Consider the following 11,612-nt stretch of genomic DNA (forward strand, 5'->3'; position numbering starts at 1 on the left):
CAGATTTTCATAATATTTTTTTTATGAATCAAATGATCGCTTTTAATTTTTGTTCACAAAACAAGAGGTTAAGTTGATGAAAAACTTATATAAAAATAGAGCGTAATCTGCCCATAATTGAAAATTCGGCTATTATATCAAATCAAGTATTCCAAGAAAATCGCGTTTTAGTGTTTGTCACAAAATCTCCGTCAAGGCAATTTCCCATAAGAGTGGCATATTAGCCGTTTGGTTTTTCGCATCGGCAGCCAAGTCTAAAAACTATTTCAGTGAAATTCAAGTTCCAGAAGATGCGTTGGAACATCCTCTACCACCTGGTGCTAATATCTCGTTTATGCCAAAAGTGGATATTTTTACGTTTTGAAAACATAAAGGAAATATTGAGATTGCAAAAAAAAATAATCCAAAAATTTTGTGTTCTTGCATAATTATTTAAAAAAAATGTCTCTTCAAACAGTCGCTTAAAATAAGTGGGAAAAAATAAAATCATATCAAACTGAATTTTCATTGAAAAAAAAACAGTTAAATACTGGCCACTAGAAAAATTAACATTGATTAAAAAATTCAATATCAAAAATTACATAATTAAAATGGGCAAAAACATTTTCTTTTATGAATTCCTTGACATTTTTTCTAAATCCTTTGAATGAATAATAACAGCAATTACGTTTTAGTCATTCTTTCATGTAAAATGATGATGAAGTTAAAACAATATCAAAAACTATACGTTTGCCAATTTAAAAAATACCATGGAAGTTATAAGTATTGTTGAACTTTCGATTATTTTTTCAAAGACTAATTGTTTGTTTTTCTACTCTGAATAATAATAATGAAATTACATTTTTGAAGTTTTCTTTATTTGTTGTTTAGTTTCTGTATTTTCAAAAAGTGCCTTTATTTGGATTTTTTTTAATTCATTGAGATTTTTTTTCGGTGGTTAATATTTACTTTTCTTATAGAAAGTTTTATGTTTGAAATCATTCTTTAGATAAGAAATGCCTATTATTTAAGCTTTCTGGAAAAGTCTGGAAAAAAGTCGGGAATTTGAAAATGGAATTTGAGTGGTCACCCTGTTAAATCCAATAACTCCTTCATAAAGAATTCGCGGAATACACAGCTCAAAAAGCTCCAGAAAACTGTTATTTATTGAAATTAAACTTATTCAGGGTTGTTACGGACGGCGCGGATCGCGCGGATGGCGCGTTTCGCGCGGATAGCGCGGATCTGGCGCGGATTTGCTGGCTTATTTTGTTCAGGCGCGGATTTCGCGCGGATGGCAATTTTAAAAATGTTTGTTTGTATTTTCTTAGTACGAAACGTCGAAAAATTATTTTTTATATGTTTCTTGTCATTTGTTAACATTTCCGGCTCTGAATATTTAATTTCTTTTGAGTTTTGAGTAATGATTTTTAACCTTATTTATTTTTAATTTTATGCTGGATTTATTCAATTTTTAATTTTGTAAATCAAATATTACAAACTTTTCCCTAAGATATAGTCATTAGAATGTGTAACAAAAACTATTATTGGGGCTTGTTCTGGTGGGCGCCAAATATGAGCTTGATTGGACGTAACAGAAGCTGGCCTCCACTTTCGAATTTTGAAATGGAATTTAATCGGTAGAAATATTTTTTTTCTAAATTTAAACATTCTTGGCAAAAATAAAAAGATCAGAACATTCCAAATTCAAAGCTTCAGAAATTCAAAAACTCGAAAAAAAATTGTTTCAATAGTTTTTTTATAATAACAAAAAAAATCAAAATACATATTTTTTTATTCGAAATTTATAAAATCGTAATTTAAAAAATCTGAAATTTCAAAATTCAAAATTTTAGTAATCTGAAATTAAAAATACAAAAAAATTGGTAATCAAAAATTTGAAAATTTAAAAACAAATCAAAATTAAAAAGTCAAAATTTAAAACCTTAAAAATATCATTTTCAAAACAATATAGAAAAAAAATTCTCAAATCTAAAATGATTTTAGTATCCTTAAGCTTATAAATTCTTAAATTCTTAAATTCTTAAATTCTTAAATTCTTAAATTCTTAAATTCTTAAATTCTTAAATTCTTAAATTCTTAAATTCTTAAATTCTTAAATTCTTAAATTCTTAAATTCTTAAATTCTTAAATTCTTAAATTCTTAAATTCTTAAATTCTTAAATTCTTAAATTCTTAAATTCTTAAATTCTTAAATTCTTAAATTCTTAAATTCTTAAATTCTTAAATTCTTAAATTCTTAAATTCTTAAATTCTTAAATTTTTAAATTCTTAAATTCTTAAAATTCTTAAATTCTTAAATTCTTAAATTCTTAAATTCTTAAATTCTTAAATTCTTAAATTCTTAAATTCTTAAATTTTTAAATTCTTAAATTCTTAAATTCTTAAATTTTTAAATTCTTAAATTCTTAAATTCTTAAATTCTTCAATTCTTCAATTCTTAAATTCTTAAATTCTAAAATTCTAAAATTCTAAAACTCCAAAATTCTAAAATTCTTAAATTCGTAAATTCTTGAATATTTTTATTTTTAAATTCTTAGTTCTTAAATTCTTAAATTCTTGAATTCCACAATTTTTGAAGTCCTATTTTATGTAAGAGATTTTGAAATTATGACAAGACATTATTTTAAATATCAGAAATTAAATTTCTTTCGGAGTGAAATTTTAGCGAGGATTTTGGATTACAAACTGTATAAAAAATCTTAGATTTTGAATATTTAGACTTTCGAAATCTAATATTTTATCATATTGTAATTTTAGTTATATTTTTGAAGCTAAATTTTTAGGTTTTTAAATATTGTATTTTCTATTTTGAAGATTTTTTTTTCATGACCCTTGCCTTGACCGTCTCTTGAGGATTTTTTTTAAATGGATTTATTGCTTTCATTCTTTTGGAGCCTTTAACCATAAAACGAGTTTTTTTTATCAAATACTTTCTGAATTAGTTTTTCTTCATTAAAAAATAAAATTTCTTAAATGTTGGTCGCGATATTTTTTATATGGCGTGGATTTTGCGCGGTTTCGGATTTTAGGTCGGCGCGGATTTGGCGCGGATTTTTTTTCGACTCTCCCGTAACAACCCTGCTTATTGTAACCTGATTAAATCTAGAAATTAAGAAAATTTAAAATTTCAGGATTATTTAACATAAGTTTATTTTTTGCAATTCCGCTGTGAAACTGCCAACTTTTCCTGTCCTTCTGGAAAAACGAAACGGCCTACTTTCCCTTATCAAAAATTACTGAATGGAAAATTAATACCTTTCAATACCAGTGCTAAAAAGTTCTACTTTTGACTGAAGTGGATCTAAAAAGTTGAACTCTTGAGTTTTTTTTTGAAAAGGTTCAATAAACCAAATTATCAGTGTTTGCTTTTTGGGTGTTTTTCAATACCCCTGACTCAAGACGGTTTCAAAAACACCCAAAAAGCAAAAACTGGAAATTTGGTTTATTGGACCTTAAAAAAAAAATCCAGAACTTTTCAACACTTGTATCGAAAAGTAACATTTTTCAATATTTTTCCACATAATTTTTTCAAGCACTCGTCGTATTTATCCAACTCGGTAAACCTCGTTTAATAAATGTACGACTGGTGCTGAAAAAAAACAGCTTTTTGCAACTTTCGTTTCGTTTTCGTTTTACGGAGCAAGGTGGGGGGCGCGGCCTCAAGTCAGTCCAAGTCCGGTTTCTTGTGGAAAAAAGGGTAGTGGCCGAACTAGTATTGCATACCAAATGAACACCACCGGAAGATATAGGGGATCGGGAGGGGGAAGGTGAAAGAAAATTAGTGTAGGTGTGAGTAGTAAGAATTTGGATGACTTGAGCAGTTACGTTAATCTAACTTTAAAACTGAATATAGGAAATCCAGGGTTGTTACGGACGGCGCGGATCGCGCGGATGGCGCGTTTCGCGCGGATAGCGCGGATCTGGCGCGGATTTTCTGGCTAATTTTGCTCAGGCGCGGATTTCGCGCGGATGGCAATTTTGATAAATAAATTATTTTTTTCTTTGAGTCATAATTTTTATTAATTGAACTTTCTTCTGAAAAATTTTTGTTTGTATTTTCTTAGCACGAAACGTCAAAAACTGAAGATGAAGATTATGTAGAAATTATTTTTTATATGTTTCTTGTCATTTCTTAACATCTCCGGCTCTGAATATTTAATTTCTTTTGAGTTTTGGGTAATGATTTTTAACCTTATTTATTTTTAATTTTACACTGGATTTATTCAATTTTTAATATTGTAAATCAAAAATTACAATTTTTTCTCGAAAATATAAACATTAGAATGTGTAACCAAAACTATAATTGGGGCTTGTTCTGGTGGGCGCCAAATATGAGCCAAATTATTCAAAATTCAAAGCTTCAGAAATTCAAAAATTTGAAAAAAAAAATGTGATTTAATAGTTTCTATTATTACAAAAAAAAAATCAAAAAAAATATTAGTTTTTTCGAAACTTCTAAAATTGTAATTTAAAAAATCTGAAATTTCGAAATTCAAAATTTTAGCAATCTGACATTCAAAATACCAAAAATTTTGGTAATCGAAAATTTGAAGATTTATAAAAAAATGAAAATTAAAAAGTCAAAATTTGAAAACTTAAAATATATCAAATTCATAACAATATAGAAAATAAAATCTCAAATCTAAAATAATTTTAGTATTCTTGAGCTTATAAATTCTTAAATTCTTAAATTGTTAAATTCTTAAATTCTTAAATTCTTAAATTGTTAAATTGTTAAATTCTTAAATTCTTAAATTCTTAAATTCTTAAATTCTTAAATTCTTAAATTCTTAAATTCTTAAATTCTTAAATTCTTAAATTCTTAAATTCTTAAATTCTTAAATTCTTAAATTCTTAAATTCTTAAATTCTTAAATTCTTAAATTCTTAAATTCTTAAATTCTTAAATTCTTAAATTCTTAAATTCTTAAATTCTTAAATTCTTAAATTCTTAAATTCTTAAATTCTTAAATTCTTAAATTCTTAAATTCTTAAATTCTTAAATTCTTAAATTCTTAAATTCTTAAATTCTTAAATTCTTAAATTCTTAAATTCTTAAATTCTTAAATTCTTAAATTCTTAAATTCTTAAATTCTTAAATTCTTAAATTCTTAAATTCTTAAATTCTTAAATTCTTAAATTCTTAAATTCTTAAATTCTTAAATTCTTAAATTCTTAAATTCTTAAATTCTTAAATTCTTAAATTCTTAAATTCTTAAATTCTTAAATTCTTAAATTCTTAAATTCTTAAATTCTTAAATTCTTAAATTCTTAAATTCTTAAATTCTTAAATTCTTAAATTCTTAAATTCTTAAATTCTTAAATTCTTAAATTCTTAAATTCTTAAATTCTTAAATTCTTAAATTCTTAAATTCTTAAATTCTTAAATTCTTAAATTCTTAAATTCTTAAATTCTTAAATTCTTAAATTCTTAAATTCTTAAATTCTTAAATTCTTAAATTCTTAAATTCTTAAATTCTTAAATTCTTAAATTCTTAAATTCTTAAATTCTTAAATTCTTAAATTCTTAAATTCTTAAATTCTTAAATTCTTAAATTCTTAAATTCTTAAATTCTTAAATTCTTAAATTCTTAAATTCTTAAATTCTTAAATTCTTAAATTCTTAAATTCTTAAATTCTTAAATTCTTAAATTCTTAAATTCTTAAATTCTTAAATTCTTAAATTCTTAAATTCTTAAATTCTTAAATTCTTAAATTCTTAAATTCTTAAATTCTTAAATTCTTAAATTCTTAAATTCTTAAATTCTTAAATTCTTAAATTCTTAAATTCTTAAATTCTTAAATTCTTAAATTCTTAAATTCTTAAATTCTTAAATTCTTAAATTCTTAAATTCTTAAATTCTTAAATTCTTAAATTCTTAAATTCTTAAATTCTTAAATTCTTAAATTCTTAAATTCTTAAATTCTTAAATTCTTAAATTCTTAAATTCTTAAATTCTTAAATTCTTAAATTCTTAAATTCTTAAATTCTTAAATTCTTAAATTCTTAAATTCTTAAATTCTTAAATTCTTAAATTCTTAAATTCTTAAATTCTTAAATTCTTAAATTCTTAAATTCTTAAATTCTTAAATTCTTAAATTCTTAAATTCTTAAATTCTTAAATTCTTAAATTCTTAAATTCTTAAATTCTTAAATTCTTAAATTCTTAAATTCTTAAATTCTTAAATTCTTAAATTCTTAAATTCTTAAATTCTTAAATTCTTAAATTCTTAAATTCTTAAATTCTTAAATTCTTAAATTCTTAAATTCTTAAATTCTTAAATTCTTAAATTCTTAAATTCTTAAATTCTTAAATTCTTAAATTCTTAAATTCTTAAATTCTTAAATTCTTAAATTCTTAAATTCTTAAATTCTTAAATTCTTAAATTCTTAAATTCTTAAATTCTTAAATTCTTAAATTCTTAAATTCTTAAATTCTTAAATTCTTAAATTCTTAAATTCTTAAATTCTTAAATTCTTAAATTCTTAAATTCTTAAATTCTTAAATTCTTAAATTCTTAAATTCTTAAATTCTTAAATTCTTAAATTCTTAAATTCTTAAATTCTTAAATTCTTAAATTCTTAAATTCTTAAATTCTTAAATTCTTAAATTCTTAAATTCTTAAATTCTTAAATTCTTAAATTCTTAAATTCTTAAATTCTTAAATTCTTAAATTCTTAAATTCTTAAATTCTTAAATTCTTAAATTCTTAAATTCTTAAATTCTTAAATTCTTAAATTCTTAAATTCTTAAATTCTTAAATTCGTAAATTTTTAAATTGTTAGTTCTAAAATTCTTTAATTCTTGAATTCCACAATTTTTGTAGTCCTATTTTATGTAAGAGATTTTGAAATTATGAGAAGACATTATTTTAAATATCGGAAATTAAATTTCCTTCGGAGTGAAATTTTAGCGAGGATTTAGGATTACAAACTGTATAAAAATTCTTAGATTATGAATATTTAGACTTTCAAAATTTAAAATTTTATCATATTATAATTTTCGATTTTGATTTAATTTTGAGGTTATATTTTTAAAGTTAAATTTTTAGGTATTTAAATATTGCATTTTCTATTTTGAAGATTTTTTTTTCATTACCCTTGCCTTGACCGTCTTTTGAGGATTTTTTTCAAAATATATTTATTGCTTTCATTCTTTTGGAGCCTTTAAACATAAAACGAGTTTTTTTAATCAAATACTTTCTGAATTAGTTTTCTTCATTAAAAAATAAATTTTCTTAAATGTTGGTCGCGATATTTTTTATATGGCGTGGATTTCGCGCGGTTTTGGATTTTAGGTCGGCGCGGATTTGGCGCGGATTATTTTTCGGCTCTCCCGTAACAACCCTGAAATCTGAAATTATGATTCAATCAAAAACTCAATTGAGATTTATACAAAGGGAACCTATGATGTATTTCAAATCTAAAGGTAATCAAATAAATTAACTGGAAAATGAAAGATGAAAACTACCTTGTCAGGGGCATTTTTTCTGGACCCCGTCCTGTCGCGTCCGTCAGTAGTCTTGTCGTACACTGCAACTAACTTTAATTTAACTAATCATTTATGTCCAATTATTCATTTCAGAAAAACTAACTAACTTGAAACAACAACCTTAACAAAACTGTCTGAAAGTAACTTGAATCTCAAATCCCCGAAATTTTAATTACAAAGCCAAACATTTCTTTGCCTATTTTTAAAACCTGTCTTGCTGCTTCCAAAAACAATAAACATTAATGAAACGTTCATATTTTACAAGTTGAACACTCGTTGTTAAGACGAATATTTCGTGCCTTCCATTTCATTAGGGCACACAAGCTCTGCAAACAAGAGTGTATCCCTATCATATATCTTATGTAATTTGAGTGAAAGAGACACAATCCTGTTCACACCTGTGTGTCCTTTTGAAATGTTAGGCTCTATTTGATCGTCAAAACTCCAGTAGATCCTCGATTCGCAACAATGATCGATACAACCATAATCCGAAAACCGTTAGTTCAACAGATTAACGAATTTTGTCCGATATCATTTCATTATTGATTGATCGAGACTCTATGGATTTTTTGACAATTCAGAATGGTTAGTATACCACTTCAATTGAAATCAGAAATTCTGATAGCATTACTAAACTGGCTTACACATAACTGAAGTCTGGAATTATTAAACAACCTAGAAAAAGTTACAAAAAAACTAACTATTCCTCCCCATTATCAAACAGTTTTAAACCTGTTTCTATCAAACAGTTTTAAACCTGTTTCTAACAGATTTTACGAACAAGAATATTGAGACTCGAATAAAAAATTTCAATATCTTGTAATTTTACATATTATAAAAGCTGTGATTTCTATCAACACAAGTATATAAATATAAAATAAATGTGTGATATATATCAACATCGGAAACCATCTTGGCAAATAGCCCTGAAACGACGGCAACGTGTGGTTCCATCTCCAGGGAAAAACAGCTTTTTGCAACTTGTTACAAAAACTACTATTTTACCATTCCAAGTCGAACCAACCGTTTCCGATATATCGCGAGTTGAAAATGAGGGAAATTTAGATGACACTGAGAAAACAATTTTTTCATAAAGTTTAAATTTAAGAGGCTGCGTCAGCAAACATTAATTTTCCAAACATTGATTAGTTGATGATAACTAATTTAAAAAAAAAACAGATTTTTTAATAACCTTTTTTTACACAAAATTAATTTCCCAAAACTCGTATTTTTTAATTTTGATTTTTTTTTATTTGTTTAAGGGGAGAAATAAATAGAGAAGTAGGGTAGGGTAGTCATCAATGAGACACTTTTGGTTTTCAACTTCCAAGTTTTTTCTCATTTTTTCATCAGCATGTCTTAATGAGCTTTTTGTTGCATTTTCTTTCTTTTAATGTGTTCTATCATTGACCAAATTATGAGATCGATCCGACATCTACAGCCAGAGTTATTTAACTGTCTCATTGTAGAGTCTACAATGTAGACGCACTTGGCAGGAACAATGAGACAGCTGGGGAACAATGAGACACACTACGAAAATCAAGATTTTTCTAGTAAAACATCATGTTTTTGTATTGTTCCATTGCAGGTAACTTGCCTTGAACATTTTAGAGCAATTTTGCCAACATGAAACTTTAATTAACAAAAGTTATACTAAAAAGTATTTAAATTTTGTAAAATTCTTATGAAAAAAAACGAAACTATTGGCACTACGCCCCCCGGGGCATGGCCTTCCTCTAACGTGGGATTTCTGCTCCAGCGCCTCTGACGAGACAGGAGAAACCGGGACCGACGTTTTACTTCACCATCCGATAGAAGCTCAGTGGATAAGGCGGGAATCGAACCCGCGTCTCATAGCATCATCGGGATCGGCAGCCGAAGCCGCTACCCCTGCGCCACGAGACCCACCAATTCTTATATTTATACCAAATAATTTTGTATTTTTGGTTAAATGAAGTTAAAACTCTATAAATATGCCAAAAATCACTTTTAATTCATGTTTTGAAAGATTTCCATAGATTTGGAAAAGTTTAATGAAGAAAAATCAAAGTGTCTCATTGTTACCCATGGGCTGAAATGAGTGGGGAACAATGAGACAGTCCTGGATACTGGGTATATTCTAAATTTTGGCCAAACCTAATGAAAGGACATTGTAGCCCAACTCAATCCCTATGGAACGTCGAAAGAAATTTGAAGAAATATTAGTTTTGGTGTTAATGGCAGCCTACGAGCGAAAAAAAAATTTTTGTCCATAATTTACTTTTACAGTCCAGAATCAAACATTTATGAATAACTTTTCAAGGGAGCGTCCATAACCAAAGCCACTATAATGGCAGACGTGTATCCAGTAGACACATCTTTCCCCCAAATATGAGCCTGATTGGTTGAAACTACGACTTGTGAGAGCCATTTTATCATTGTTCTCCGTGTCTCATTGATGACTACTCTACCCTACGGATCAAAATTTTGCCGCTAAGTTGTGGTTTTATGAAAATTGCCAATAGTTGATTAACAATTTAACATTCCATAAACTTTAGAATTTTATTTGAAAAGGTGTTATAAACATATAAAAAAGTAATAGCTTATAGCACCTTTTTAAAAAAGCTCTAGAATTGTATTTTTTAGCTATCAAATCAAATCAAAATCAAATTATTCGCTCTACAGCAATGCCTTGTCGTTCTCGATTACGAGATTCCTACTCGAAACTTGATTGTTGAGGCAATTTTAAATCTCTTTTTACACCTAAGCTTCCATCCACCCCGGGATTCGAACTGGCGACCTTTGGATTGTAAGCCCAACTGCCTACCAGCGACTCCACCGAGACAGGACCCAGGGAGACGACTCCTGCACCTGGACTGAGCTAACGACCTAACCACTAGGTTAGACCGGGGCCAACATTTACTTCCCCATCCGACGGAAGGCGTGATCAGACAAATCTCGTCTCAAAATTTGCCACCGGGACGTTCTGGGATCAAACCCAGGCCGACTGGGTGAGAGGCAACCACGCTTACCCCTACATCACGGTCCCGGCTACTTTAGCAATATATTTTGTAAATTTGAAATTTACTATTCGAAAATTTTGTGTTTTTAAAGCTTTAAATAAACTTAAAATAAACAAATAAAAGCCGGAATGTTCCTTTTTTGCCTTCCTCACCTTACTGAGGAGAGTCTAAAAAATCAACTAGAGTCAAAAAGTAAACATCTCTCTCTCTCTCTCTCTCTCTCTCTCTCTCTCTCTCTCTCTCTCTCTCTCTCTCTCTCTCTCTCTCTCTCTCTCTCTACTTTTTCTGCCATTCTAGAACGACAAAACGGTCTACTTTTCGCTAAAATTACTTTTCAATACAAGTGCTGAAAAGTTGAACTTTTCAGCACTAGTATCGAAAAGTAACTATTTGCATTTTTTTTGTTGAACGGTTGTATGTGACTTTTTCGGAATTGCAAAAAAAAATCTAAGCAGAGTAGTGCGGTGCCTGTGTGGACGCGCAGTCCTGTTTTTTTTTCGTGTTATTTTCCGTCTATTTTGTGTTGCTGTTCGAGTGCATGGGGTGATTGGCTATTATAACTAAATAATGGCATCAGTAGTGTGGCTTTTCGGGACGCGCAGTTCTGTTTTTTTTAACCTTCTTTTTTTTTCATTGTTTTTTTTTACACTCGCGTTCGTTGGCCGAGGAGTTTTTTGTGTTGTACTCTATTTATAGTTTTCTATAAAAACGTACCTGTTTTTTTGAGACTAGCAAGTCGTATTGCTGGATTAAGCCCTTTCTATATCATTGATGATTGGAAGGCACGCCGTCGAATATTTTTTAAGGCTTTTGATAGAAAATCATTTCAATAAATGAAGCCCTTCCTACATCACCGTTGATCGGAAGGCACGCCGACGGAGAATTTCTGGAGAATCGCGGTCGAATTAATACTATATTTAAATCCCTAGATAGCTATCTTTCCGCAGCCGGCTGCCTAAGATTTTTAAAATTTCAACCGATAAACAAATTGCTTATGGTCGCATCACCTACCACAGTGAATCCTGACCTCATACCCATCTTACCAACCCCTCAAAACTCATGTGATACTTTTTCGGAGACGCAGTCGATTTGGTGGTCCCATCACTCAAGTATCG

The sequence above is a fragment of the Culex pipiens genome, chromosome 3 (genome assembly GCF_016801865.2).
Source record: "Culex pipiens pallens isolate TS chromosome 3, TS_CPP_V2, whole genome shotgun sequence".
Classification (NCBI taxonomy): domain Eukaryota; kingdom Metazoa; phylum Arthropoda; class Insecta; order Diptera; family Culicidae; genus Culex; species Culex pipiens.